Raw genomic sequence first — 15,115 nt, 5'->3', positions numbered from 1 at the left:
GGAATTGGCTCACACAGTTATGGACGCTGAGAAGTTCCAGGGTCTGCACCAGGACCTGTAGTCAGCAAGCTAAAGACCCAGGCGAGTCAAGGTATGTGTTGTTGTTTAGTCGCTAAGTCGTGTCTGACTCTTTGTGACCCCATGGACTGGAGCACACCAGTCTTCCCTGTCCGTCACCATCTCCTGGAGTTTGTTCAAGCTCTAGTCCATTGAGTCGGTGATGCCATCCAACCATCTCATCCTCTGTGATCTCCTTCTCTCCTTCTTTCAAACTTTCCCAGCATCAGGGTCTTGTCCAGTGAGTCAGTTTTTCGCAGCAGGTGGCCAAAGTATTGGAGTTTTAGCTTCAGCATCAATCCTTCCAATCAATGTTTAGGACTAATTTCTGTTAGGATTGACTGGTTTGATCTCCTTGCTGTCCAAGGAACTCTCAAGAGTCTTCTCCAGCCCCACAGTTCAAAAACATCAATTCTTCTGCACTCAGCCTCTTTATGATCCAATTCTGACATCTGTACATGACTACTGGAAAAACCATAGCTTTGATTATCCAGACCATTGTTGGTAAAATGATGTCTCTGCTTTTAATACACTATCTAGATTTGTCACAGTTTTTCTTCCAAGGAGCAAGTGTCTTTTAATTTCATGGCTACAGTCACCGTCTGCAGTGATTTTGGAGCTGAAGAATATAAAATCTGTCACTATTTCCATTGTTGCCCCATCTATTTGTCATGAATTGAGAAGACTAGATGCCATGCTCTTAGTTTTTTGACCTTTGAGTGTTAAGCCAGCTTTTTCACTCTCCTCTTTTACCTTCATCAAGAGGCTCTTTTGTTCCTCTTTGCTTTCTGCCATCAGGGTAGTGTCATCTGCATTTATCTGAGATTGTTGATACTTCTCAGGGCAATCTTGATTCCAGTTTGTGGTTCATCCAGCTGTGGATGACAAGTGACATCCACAAGTGACAAGATATAGACTTCACTTACTCCTTTCCCAATTTTGAGCCGAGGTGTATTTCTAATCTGAGTCCAAAACCTGAGGACTAGGAGAGCCAGTGGTGTAAGTTATAGTCCAAGTCTGAATCTGAAGGCAGGGAGAGAAAACCCCAGGGTCCCGGTTTGAAGACAATCAGGCAGAGAAATGGAATTCTTATTTCATCTTTTGTTCTATTCAGGCCTTCAATGGATTGGATTGGCAAGGCAATTTACTTTACTCAGTCTACCAAATTAAATTAAATTCTGATCTCATCCAAAAACACTCTCACAAATACCTTTATATAATATTTGACCAAATATTTGGGCACCCAGATATTTAAAACCGTCACAGAAGTGGACATATTCCTGGGTTAATATTTTAGATTTTATAATGATAATGATAATGACCTCTAAGTAGGATAGTTGTTTTATAGAAAAAAAAACTCCAATATATTTTGCATTTTGCATTCCTGTTTTTTTTTTTTTTTGCCCTTCACATAATTCCAGGGTATTTTTCCTCTTTTCTCTCTTCAACTGGGGAAAAAAAAGATAATATATAAAAAAGTTTTAGAAGGTTGATTTTTTTTTCCCCTAAAAAGTCTACTGTTATTCTAAATAAATGATATTAGCTATTTTTTGTGATAAGAACAAATAAAAAGTTTCAATTTACCGTACATGCATTGTGTATCAAACATGTACTAGGATGTATATCAGTGAAATCTGATCTTTAAATAGAGTAGATAAATTATTTATTTTTGACTGTGCTGGATCTTCATTGATGAACACAAACTTTCTCTAGTTGTGACAAGTGGAGGCTACTCTTCAGTTGTGGTGCACAGGCTTTACACTGCGGGGGTTTCTCTTGTGGAGCATAGGCTCTAGAGCTCATGGGCTTCAGTAATCGCGACTCCTGGGCTCCAGAGCACAGGCTCAATAGTCGTGGTGCACAAGCTTAGTTTCCCCATGATGTGTGGAATTTTTACAGACCAGGGTTCAAACATGTGTCACCTGTATTGTAAGACGAATTCTTAACCACTGGATCACCAGGGAAGCCCAGAGTAGGCCTTTTATATTTATAAATCTCTACAAATGGCATCTTCCAGTCACTTTAAAATTCCTGTTTAAAAAACAAACAAACAAAACCACTATGGGAGAGAAAAACTAAATTACTTCCAAAGGTCAGGTAGATAATGTAAATGAAGGAAGCCTTCTAGAACAAGTTTATAGAGAGCAGTAGGGACAGTGGCAAACTGGAATGTATATGACCTGTCTGTATGGGTCTGCAGTCAGCTCCAGTCCTGTGCTGCCATGAGAAATGTGAGAGCAATATTGCAAATGCCCATGCTTTGTTTTTTAACCTTTACTTAATTTATGTATTTTTGGCTGTGCTGGGCCCCTGCTGCTGCTTGGGCTTTCTTCTGACTGTGGTGAGTGGGGCTACTGTCTAGCTGTGGTGTGTGGTGGTTGCTTCTCTTGCTGCACAGTGTGGGTTCTAGGGTGCATGGGCTTCCGTGGTTACGGCGCATGGACTCAGTAGTTGGCGCTCCCAGGCTTTAGAGCACAAGCTCAGCAGTTGTCTTGTACAGGCTTAGTTGCTCCTTGGCACGTGGGATCTTCCCAGATCACGAATCAAGCCTGTGTCTCTTGCATTGACAGGCAACCTCTTTACCACTGAGCCACCAGAGAAGCCCCCACAAATCCCCATGCTTTTTTTAAAAAAAGAATTTGAAGTGCTGTGATTTTAATTTTTAATACAAAGTTGCAACTAATTCTAGTTTTTTTAAAAAGTTCAGACCAAGCTAAATACATTTGTCTTGTATCTGGCCTATAAGTTTTTAGTTTTTGACACCTGATCTAAAGCATGTAATTTCTTCTTTTAAAGTTTATTCATGACAAGTAGAGGGCAACAAGTCCCAATGGAGAGCAGATTCTGGGCGATTAGTCAGGCTTAGTCTTTTTTGTTGTTGTTTTTGTTTTACTTTAGGTAATACTGGTTTAATAACATGATGTAATTTTATGTGTACAACATTATTTCAACTTCTGTATATACTACAGCATGCTCACCACCAAAAGTCTACTTTCCATGCATCACAATACAGTTGACCTCCTTTATCCATTTCACCCTCCCTCAGTTTCTCTTCCCCTTTGGTGACTACCAGTCAGTTCTCCATATATTTGTGTTTGTTTTAAATTTGTTTTGTTTGTTCATTCATTTTTAAAATAATGTACATATGAATGAAATCATGTGGTATTTATTTCTTTTTCTGTCTTATTTCACTTAGCATAATACCCAAAGGTCTATCCATATCATTGCAAATAGCAATATTTCATATTTTCTAAAGCTGAGCAATATCCCATTGTATTATATATCACATCTTCTTTATCTGTTCATCTATTGATAGGTGCTTAGGTTGTTTCCATATTTTGCTTATTGTAAATAATGCTGGAATGCACATGCGTGCTTCAGTCCTGTCCAACTCTATGCGACCCTGTGAACCATAGCCTGACAGGTTCCTCCATCCATGGGATTCTCCAGGCAAAAATGCTGGAGTGGGTTGCCACGCTGTCCTCCAGGGAATCCTCCCCACCCAGGGATCAAACCTGAGTCTCTTACATCTCTTGTACTGTCAGGCAAGTTCCTTACTACCAGCACCAGCAGGGAAGCCCTGCAATGAACATGTGTGCATGCTAAGTGACTTCAGTTGTGTTGGACTCTTTGCTATAGACTGTAGCCCACCAGGTTCCTCTGTCCATAGGGTTCTCCAGGCAAGAATACCGGAATGGGTTGCCATGCCCTCCTCCAGGGAGCTTCCTAATCTAGGGATCGAATCTGCAACTCCTGCATTGCAGGCTGATTCTTTACCTCTGAGCCACTGGGAAAGCCCCTCTTATGAACGTGCTGCTGCTGCTAAGTCGCTTCAGTCATGTCTGACTCTGTGCGACTCCATAGACGGCAGCCCACCAGGCTTCCCTGTCCCTGGGATTCTCCAGGCAAGAACACTGAAGTGGGGTGCCATTTCCTTCTCCAATGCACGAAAGTGAAAACTGAAAGTGAAGCTGCTCAGTGGTGTCCAACTCTTAGCGACCCCATGGACTACAGCCTACCAGGCTCCTCCATCCTTGGGATTTTCCAGGCAAGAGTACTGGAGTGGGGTGCCATTGCCTTCTCCGTCCAATGAACTTAGGGGTGCATAAATCTTTTTGAATTAGTATTTTCGTATTCTTCAGATAAACAAAGTGGAATAGCTGGATCATATGGTAGTTCTATTCTTAATTTTTTGAGGAATCTCCATATTTTTTTTTTCCACAGTAGTTGTACCAGTTTACATTCTCACCAACAGTGTATGGTGGTTCCTTTTACTTCACATCCTTTCCAGCTCTAATTGTTTCTTATCCTTTTGATAATACTGGCTCAGTCTTTAACACTTCTCTATATAATTATGTGATTCAAATTCATGATTTAGGAAAGTAACACATTCTGCAAGCCAGAGGTCTCAAGATCTAATGGAAACTTTGAATGATATCTTTGAAGCCAAGTTTCTCTTGTATTTGGAAACTGAGTTAACCCTTGTTGATTTGGAGGACTATCTATGTTCCTTTCTGTACTTGTCCAGTGCCAGCATAGCCCTGAAAAAACAACCAAAGAGTTGTTTGGTTATTCTCTATTAATGGTAGGATTTTGCACTGAGGAAAGCTATGCCAAATCTGCTGATAACATGTAGCTGGTTTTGTTAAGGTAATACAATGGAATTGAAATAGTTTGTTTTTTCTTTCATTATTAAACTGTTTTTTATCTAGATGGTCTATTTATTTACAATTTATTTGTTTGCAAGGATAAAACTGATGTCTTAGGAAAGAATGGTTTAAAAACTGATTATTACAATGTAATTTAGCATTATGAAAAAGAAATACCCCTCCTAGAATATACTACATTGTGTGTATATGTGTTTTGATCTAGGGTTGTTACTTTTACCGGTATTCGCTAGTTCAATGCAAAAGCCATGTGACAATTTATTATGAATGCTGAAAACTGCTCTTAGGTTAAATCTAACAGTCGCTGCTACGTTTATCACATTATAAGAGCTGTTCTCAAATTTTAACTGTAAGTTCATCTGTGTAAAAGCTTGTCTCCAATGTGACTGCTAATGGTTCTTTCTCTCTCTGTACATGCATGCTGTTTCTTTAATCAAAACATGGAATCTTGTTCCTCTCATTTCAATCTGGGCAGTCCATGTAATTTGCTTTGACCAATAGAATGCAGCAGAATAATCTAAGTAAGTTTTGGGACAAGTCTGTAAGAGATTTCTACTTCTGTGGCCTTGGAAACCAGGTGCTATGCCAAGAAGCTTAGGCTAGGCTACTGAATGATGAGGGATCATGTCAAAGTACTGGGGTGATCTCTGGGACACCCCATCTATGGTCAGCACCAGACTGCATAAGAACTCTGAGGATAATTTAGGCTGGTAAAGTTCCAAACTGAATGCAGTTATGTAAATGAAATCTTCTGATACCATGTGGACCACAAGTCCTGCCAATGCACAGAGTATTCTTTCAGGGTACTGCAGTTTGTGTGTCCCTCCTTAAGCAGATTTATGGATTAGAGTATACTATTCTAAATAATAGAATCCTCATAATGTTTTTATTTATTTATTTTAAATTTAATTTATTTATTTTAATTGGAGGCTAATTACTTTACAATATTGTAGTGGTTTTGCCATACATTGACATGAATCAGCCATGAGTGTACATGTGTTCCCCATCCTGAACCCCCCTCCCACCTCCATCCCCAGGCCATCAGCCTGGGTCATCCCAGTGCACCAGCCCTGAGCACCCTGTCTCATGCATCGAACCTGGACTGGCGATCTGTTTCACATGTGATAATGTACATATTTCAATGCTATTCTCTCAAATCATCCCACCCTCTTCCTCTCCCACAGAGTCCAAAAGACTGTTCTATACATCTGTGTCTCTTTTGCTGTCTTGCATACAGGGTTATTGTTACCATCTTTCTAAATTCCATATATATGTATTAGTATACTGTATTGATGTTTCTCTTTCTGGCTTACTTCACTGTGTATAATAGGCTCCAGTTTCATCCACCTCATTAGAACTGATTCAAATGTATTCTTTTTAATGGCTGAGTAATACTCCATTGTGCATATGTACCACAGCTTTCTTATCCATTCATCTGCTGATGGACATCTAGGTTGCTTCCATGTCCTGGCTATTATAAACAGTGCTGCGATGAACATTGGGTACACGTGTCTCTTTCAATTCTGGTTTCCTCAGTGTGTATGCCCAGCAGTGGGACTGTGGGGTCATATGGCAGTTCTATTTTCAGCTTTTTAAGGAGTCTCCACACTGTTCTCCATAGTGGCTGTACTAGTTTGCATTCCCACCAACAGTGTAAGAGGGTTCCCTTTTCTCCACACCCTCTCCAGCATTTATTGCTTGTAGACTTTTGGATAGCAGCCATTCTGACCAGCGTGAGATAGTACCTCATTGTGGTTTTGATTTGCATTTCTCTGATAAAGAGTGATGTTGAGCATCTTTTCGTGTATTTGTTAGCCATCTGTATGTCTTCTTTGGAGAAATGTCTGTTTAGTTCTTTGGCCCATTTTTTGATTGGGTCATTTATTTTTCTGGAATTGAGCTGCAGGAGTTGCTTGTATATTTTTGAGATTAGTTGTTTGTCAGTTGCTTCCTTTGCTATTATTTTCTCCCATTTTGAAGGCTGTCTTTTCACCTTGCTTATAGTTTCCTTCGTTGTTCAAAAGCTTTTAATTTTAATTAGGTCTCATTTGTTTATTTTTGCTTTTATTTCCATTACTCTGGGAGGTGGGTCATAGAGGATCCTGCTGTGGTTTATGTTGGAGAGTGTTTTGCCTATGTTTTCCTCTAGGAGTTTTATAGTTTCTGTTCTTACATTTAGATCTTTAATCCATTTTGAGTTTATTTTTGTGTATGGTGTTAGAAAGTGTTCTAGTTTCATTATTTTACAAGTGGTTGACCCGTTTTCCCAGCACCGCTTGTTAAAAAGATTATCTTTTCTCTATTGTATATTCTTGCCTCATTTGTCAAAGATTAGGTGTCCATAGGTGTGTGGATTTATCTCTGGGCTTTCTATTTTGTTCCATAATGTTTTTTAGTACTAAGACGGGAGTGACCTCAGGCTTCTCTTATGCCTTACAGAAGTTCAATGGTTATTTTGAAATAAAACACTTGGGGGAGTTGTCATATTTAGTGATAAATGGTGCTTATTTATTTTATGAAATATAAGGTTCCAAGTTTGCTGACCTTTCTGTGATAAGTAACCATGAGTAGACTGCTGCTGCTTCTAAGTCACTTCAGTCGTGTCCGACTCTGTGTGACCCCATAGACAGCAGCCCACCAGGCTCCCCCGTCCCTGGGATTCTCCAGGCAAGAACACTGGAGTGGGTTGCCATTTCCTGCTCCAAGGCATGAAAGTGAAAATTAAAAGTGAAGTAGCTCAGTCCTGTTCGACTCTTAGCAACCCCAGGGACTGTAGCCTACCAGGCCTCTCTGTCCATGGGATTTTCCAGGCAAGAGTACTGGAGTGGGTGACCAGTGCCTTCTCCGGAGTAGACTGCTACCTAGTAGAAAATTAACACACACACCCTTACTCATCCATTTTCTCTGTGCCAGCAAAACAGAGGCAGTTTCATAATTAGTTAGAAAATTCCTTTCTTTTCTTAAAATGAAGTCTTTTAAAAACAAATATTGGGAAATATTTCTACTGTTATATAGTAGTGCAGAAAATATGATGTGTTACCTAAGAAAATGCTTATTTTGGCTTGTAAGAAATTTGAAAAAAAATTAAAATCCATTTAGAAATCTTCCAACGTAGAGTTTCTGTGTGTTTGAATCCATTTGTGATTAGTGTGCAACAACTGAAAATTTACTAGGTGAATTTCACCAAAATATAAAATTTTTGGGTGGCATTGAAAAATGAACATCAGAATTTAGTAAGTGCAACCAAATGTTGGCACTTTTCCTATGTGGGAAATACAAATGTTCATGAGAAATATTTTTCACTTATAAAAATTATGTATCAAAAGAAACAACTTAGAAGCAAACTTTAAGCTCCTGTCATCAGATGTTAAACTAAAATTTGTGAAACAATTGAAGTGTATTATTGTATTAATATTATGTTTTTAGTGAAAATCATTTTATAAAAATACAAATGACCAATAAAGTATTTTAAAATATTGTGTGCTTCATTATCTTATTCTATGAATTTTCCTAATTTTGGGGTTTTAGATGCATGTTATTTAGATAATACGGTACATATATATAATTTAAAAATAAATGTTGATTATTTGAAGTTCGTGTTTGAACACTTTTTATTGTTGAATTGTACTATCCAAATAGTTTGGAAACCAACATTCTAGACCTCAAAAAGATATTCTGTAGTATCTTCCATACATGTTATTATGTGGAAAATAATGTATTTCTGATTGTTCATTGATGAAAAGTCTACACAGCAGGAATATATTTTTAGCCCTTTCATAGATAAGAGACTGGGGATCTGGCTTAGATTTATCTTCTTGCAGATCACTTGGATTTGGTACTCTTAGCATCTATTCTAAAATAATGTAGATATGCATATTTGGCACCTTATGATAATTCTATTTTTTGCATATACTACAAAGGACAACACATTTCTGAATGGGTCAGCTACTACTCCTGTAGTCTAGAATTAATATTTTCTTCTCCATCTTGAAAATAGACCAAGTAACAGTGAAAACCTGACAAAATTGATTTTTTAAAAATAAACAGATTCTTTTTTAAAAGTTTTATTTTTTTCTCTATTTTTCGTTGCACTGGGTCTTCATTGCTGCCAAAGAAGATTCTACATTCTGCAGCACACAGGCTCTGTATTTGCAGCTCCTGTGCTCTATCAGCCTGGTGCACAGGCTTAGTTGCTCTGTAACATGTGGAATCTTCCTGGACCAGGGATTGAACCTGTGTCCCCTTCACTGGCAGACAGAGTCTTATCCACTGTACCACCAGTGAAGTCCCCAAACTGACTTTTTTGTTCTGTTTCTCCCCCTGCCCCCCACCGCCCTATTTTTAGCGTGTTGCTGGGTAGGGAGGTTAGCGAGAGGGAAGCATTATCAGGGAGAAGTTAAACTTCATCCAGCAGAGTTTTTTGTTCACTTTAACCTTTGGAAAGGCAACCCACTTTTGTTTCCTATTCTTGCGCTCCAGGAGAACAGAGAGGGAACATTTTAGTATAAGTACTTTTCACTCATGCAGGTGCATGACAAATACATCACTTAACACTGGCACATGCTTGTAGGCAAAAATATATTTCAGTAAGTGGAATGAAACCTTGCTGAATTGTGCTGAAGCAGTGTAGAGCATTTATTTCACTTCACTTTTGGAAAATTTCACTATAAGCAACTTTACAAAGAGGGAGACTATATAAAAATACACTAGGCGCAAGCACTTTAGAAGGTTTGTATAATGTCGAAATGCAAGTCTTCTTTCTTCATCTGGAATTTCCTCTTGATATTATAGATGTTATAAACTTGAAAACTACAAATACCAAACTAATTTGGGTAAAATATTTGTTCTCTTTATAGCTGCTGCTGCTAAGTCACTTCAGTTGTGTCCAACTCTGTGCGACCCCATAGATGGCAGCCCGCCAGGCTCCACCGTCCCTGGGATTCTCCAGGCAAGAATAGTGGAGTGGGTTGCCATTTCCTTCTCCAACACGTGAAAGTGAAAAGTGAAAGCAAAGTCGCTCAGTCGTGTCCGACTCTTCTCGACCCCATGGACCACAGCCTACCAGGCTCCTCCATACATGGGATTCTCCAGGCAAGAGTACTGGAGTGGATGGTATAATATAAATTGTAAAAATACCCTTAGAAAATATTACCCTTTTATACTTTATTATTTTTGTGTTTTTCTATAATGTATCAGTATTTAAATAGCTGTTACAGTTTGCTCTAAGTATATTTAAAAATGTAGTCACCCACATTGTTATTCAATGTATATATCAACCAAAGTTCAGTTCAGTTCAGTCACTCAGTTGTGTCCAACTCTTTGCGACCCCATGGACTGCAGCACGCCAGGCTTCCCTGTCCATCACCAACTCCTGGTGCTTACTCAAACTCATGTCCACTGAGTCAGTGATGCTATCCAACCATCTCATCTTCTGCCATCTCCTTCTCCTCCTGCCTTCAATCTTTCCTGCATCAGGGGCTTTTCCAATGAGTTAGTTCTTTGTGTCAGGTGGTCAAAGTATTGGAGTTTCGGCCTCAGCATCAGTCCTTCCAATGAATATTTAGGGCTGATTTCCTTTAGGATGGACTGGTTGAATCTCCTTGCAGTCCAAGGGACTATCAAGAGTCTTCTTCAACACCACAGTTCAAAAGCATCAACTCTTGTGTTAGAGTAGTACTGATTATTTACAGCCTCTTCATGCTTGGTCCTTTTTTAGGCTAGAGTATCCCAGTAGCAAGTTTATTATTTGTTTTGTGGAGGGTTTAATAGGTGAAGATATAAATTGGAAAGATTTCTTCAAGTAAGAAAGGGACAGAGATACTAAAGGAGGAATAGAGTTTGAAAAGAAAAAGGAAGATGTTTCAGGTGATAGGAGCAGATAATCTGAGAGATTTCAAAGAAAGATAAAAGGGATCAAAGCTTAGGAGAGAATTTAAGATTTGTTGTAGCATTTATTACGTAACTCCTTTCTCAGCCACCCCACAAAACCTCTAGTAAAATTCAGTTGTTGGTCCATGCTTCTGGAATGTTTATAATTCTGGATATATGTTCAAGGCTGGTTTCAAAGTGTCTGTGGATGTGAAAAGAGTAGAAACTTTCTACAGTTAGGGACAAAATAAGCTGTGGTGTACCAAGAGGCAGAAGTCGGTTTGCTCGAGTAGGGAGGATTATTTTATCATGGACATCAATTAGAATTTTCTGTGTAGGGTGATAAAAAGCAGACCTTTTTTTTCACTTTTATTTTGTTTTTGAATTTGCTGTGAGTGTGCTCCCTGATTGTAGGCATCCGGGCAGACTGTTCTTCCCACTTTCCTACCTTGGTCTTTCATTAGAAATAAGTGAAAAGCTCTAATTCAAAATACAGCATATGTTGGAATTTCCATCAGAAACTTACCACTTATTTTTTTTTTTTTTTAGTTGTTCTATACCAACTTAGAGGACATCTCAGCAACCTAAGTGACCAATGTACTTTGAAGTCTCTGGTGAGTTTGGTCCTAATTTGTAGCTGTTCTGTCATAATAATATTTGTAGGCCAGAGGCAGTTCCCTAAATAAGAAATGTGGAAAATGATGTTCCTGCCCTCCTTATAACTGCAATTCCTTTGTACAATTTCTTATCACATGTAAAGCAGTGAGAGTAGGTTTTTGGGTTTTTAAATTTTTGTCTTTTTTCTCATTTCCCTCATCTTTTTCTTTCTCTCATTTCATGTTTACCTGTCCCTTCTTTCTGACTCTTGATTTCCATTTCTAAAATAGGGGATCATCAGAGATCAGTGACGTTATGGAGGGATATAGTTAAGAGCACCTACTGGTGAATATTCTGGTTTCTTCATCGCTGGTCAGACTGAAACTTAATGAGCTTCATTTACTGGTTTTGTTTTATTGGGGCAGTTAAAAGGAAGAGCCAGGGAGAAAGAACATAAGGGAAATGACTAAGCAAAAATACTACCATGAAAATAATGAGGGTAAGGCCATAAAAGTTTTGTTAGTCATTTGTTTCCAATCTACTGTGCTCTCTTTTACCATGTCTATGCTTGCAAAATATTTATAATGAGATTAGAAATTTTACTTGCTTGCTTTATTTTTTTGGTGTAAACTTAGATTTCCTTCCACAGTAGATAACTGCTGAATTGTTGAAGTTGTAGTATTATTTCTACTTATGTTTCAATTGCAATATTATAAGGAAGGGAAAAAAGGTGGTGACAGCAAACACAGAGTCCTCTCATGGACTTTTCAGTCACTTGTGCCCTGTTTCCTTTTTTTCACTCTATTTTTTCACTTCCTGCCAAAAGGTCCTCATCATTTGTAGTGCACCTTTGCGCTTCTGATAGGATCTCGCTGAACTCCACGTGTGGATGGCATCGTGCCGATGTGGATGGTGGCCGAAACCTGTCCTGGGCTGTTGAGACATGAAACAGCTTCTTTCCTTCTTAATGCCAAACTTCAGCTGTACTATTTGTGTGTTTACATATGTAAACAAGTGTGAATTATAACTGAAACAGAGGTGATCAAACTTTTTCTATAAAGAATCAAATAGTAAATATTTTAGGCTTTGCAGGTATCTAGTGAGAAAACAAATGTAACCTAAAAGTTGAGAATTCCATTTTATTCAGTGGACTTACTGAGGACTCAAGCTGGGGAGAGAGGCTCTCAGCTAACTCTGAGGGACTGTTCTAAAGAGGTAAGGGAGGAGTCAGGATATATAGGAGTTTTTGCAGAAACAACCAGGTGATCAGAGTATCAAAAAATTACTGTTAATCTTTGGAAGAAGATGATGATTTGAAGGGCAATGAACATCTCAAGTTAAATTTAGTGCTTTTCTTTGCATGGGAAGATGCAAGAGTCTGGGCTCATTGAAATCATTCCTTTGATATGCACCTTAACTATCTAGGGCCTATATCCTGCTTTTCTTTATCCTGAATCTTCTAAGGGTGCACAGTTGGGGGTGGCTGCAGTGTGGCTGATAGCTTGATGGCTTTAGAATCCTTTGTTCACTGATATGGCAGGTTACATTCTTCTTCAACACAGGTGATATAGTCTCTATTAAACTTTGCTCTCGCAATGCAAAAGCGGCCATGGATAATGATAAACAAATGGATGTGGCTGTGTTCCAGTAAAATTCTGAACACTGAAATTTGAATTTCACAAACTTTTATATGTCATGAAATAAATTCTTCTTTTGATTTTTTTAAATCATTTAAAAATGTAAAAACCATTCTTAATTTGTAGGCTGTACAAAAATAGGGAGCAGGCTAAATTGACCTACAGGCTGTAATTTGCTGGATGTGAACTAGAACATTATTCTTTGCCATGTTATTCTACACCACCAGTTTAGTGGCTTAAAACAACTGTTATTTATGTAGTTGTTTATGTGTTGGTTGGCAATTTGGATGGGCTCCACTGGGTAGTTCTTGACTAGTTTCAAGTATATATCTGTGGTCAGTTGTTGGTCATGTAGTTGGTTCTGCTTCTAGGGGTTAGTGGCCTTTGGCTGGGGTAATCAAGGCTATTATATTAAAGGTCATGTATCTAGCAGGCTCACCTGTGCTTGTTCACATGGTGGTTCTAAGAGCAGCCAAAATAGGCAAACCCCCTACCTGGGAGAACTTTGCAAGGTTCTGTGAGTTTCATTTTGCTACTGTCTCATTGTCTCATTGGCTGAAACAAGTCACATGACCAAGTCCAGCAGGTGAAGGAGGACTAGGTATGGATCCAGGCAAGTGTGAACAGCTGGAGTCTTACTGCCACAATCTACCGTAGAAGGCCCTTGACTTGATGATTTATATCCTTTCCATAGGCGAAACACATTCCTTCCTTTCTAACACCCCCTAAATTTCATCTAGTTACAACATCAGGCTCAAAGTCCAGGATCTCTTGATATAGAATCATGCCTGAAAGTACCTTTGAATGCAGTTCCTATTTATTTAGTTGCACAAAAAGCTAAGTTACAACATAAGTAACTTAAGACAACAACATGATAACTATAATAGAAAGAACCATTTGAAAGGGGAAGACTGAGAGCAGAAGCAGTCACTGGTTCACAAAAATTCTGAAATCCAGCCAGGCATATGTTGCCAGACCATCTGTACTCCAGGGGTTCCCTGATAGCTTAGCTATCAGGGAATACTCCAGTATATTGGGGCTTCCCTTGTGGCTCAGCTGGTAAAAAATTCTCCTGCAATGCCAAAGACCTGGGTTTGATTCCTGGGTTTGGAAGATCCCCTGGAGAAGGGAAAGGTTACCTACTCCAGTATTCTGGCCTGGAGAATTCCATGGACTGTACAGTCCGTGGGGTCACAAAGAATCAGACACGACTGAGCGACTTTCACTTTCTGTACTCCATGGTCAAGAAGTTTTCCTTGATTAGGCTGAAACTGCTTTCTGGGTGTGTTTCTCCAGTCTGTTGTTTTTTAAACAAATCTCAGGGAGTGGTACCCTAGTCCATCGTTTTTCACAGTTCTGTCTCTGACCTCTGAGATGACATTCCTTGTATTTTTAAAAAAGATTTATAGATTTATGTATTTAATTCATGGCTTCTCGGCTGTGCAGGGGCCTTCTCCAGTTGCACACAGGGGCTACTCTCTAGTTGTGGTGCTTGGGCTTTTCATTGCAGTGGCTTCTCTTGTTTTGGAGCACAAACTCTAGTTGCTCAGGCTTCAGTAGTTGTGTTGCACGGGCTCAATAGTTGCACCTCATGGGCTATAGCGTACTGGCTCAGTAGTTGTGGTGCACAGGCTTAGTTGTTCTGCTGCATGTGGGATCTTCCTGGACTATGGGATCGAACTTGTGTTCCCTGCATTGGCAGGCAAATTCTTTATCATTGAGCCACTAGGGAAGCCCCATCATTCCTTATTTATAAGCAATGTACTGCATATATAGCTGAATATCGTTCTCAGCCTTCTTCATTTTTATGGAGTGTTGGGGTCCCAGAGGCTCTTTATGGTTTGAGATGATGTGGTCTCTTTCAGTGCAGGATGTCTGGGCTTTTATCAATGTAGTTGACTTCAACATTTTGAGAGCTTCCTATGACTGATTCAGGTATGGAAGCCAATTTCATAATTCATATAGAGGCAGTTTTCTTTGTACTTGGGTGTGTCAGGCTTCTGGGGAACCGCCCTGAAGAATTTGAAGTCTTTTTTTTTTCTTTTCGTCTGAGAGTGCTATATATGTCCTTAAAAATTGTATAGCTCTTAACAAAGGGATCTGGGCTTCCCTGGTGGCTCAGTGATAAAGAATCCACCTGTTGATGCAGGAAATACATGTTTGATCCCTGGGACAGGAAGCTCCCCTGGAGAAGGAAATGGCAACCCACTCCAGTATTCTTGCCCGCAGAATCCCATGGACAGAGGAGCCTGGTGGCTATAGGTGATGGGGTCGCAAAATATTTAGACA

Source organism: Bos indicus x Bos taurus, chromosome 4 (genome assembly GCF_003369695.1).
Source record: "Bos indicus x Bos taurus breed Angus x Brahman F1 hybrid chromosome 4, Bos_hybrid_MaternalHap_v2.0, whole genome shotgun sequence".
Lineage (NCBI taxonomy): Eukaryota > Metazoa > Chordata > Mammalia > Artiodactyla > Bovidae > Bos > Bos indicus x Bos taurus.
Note: the sequence above shows the minus strand (reverse complement) of the source record.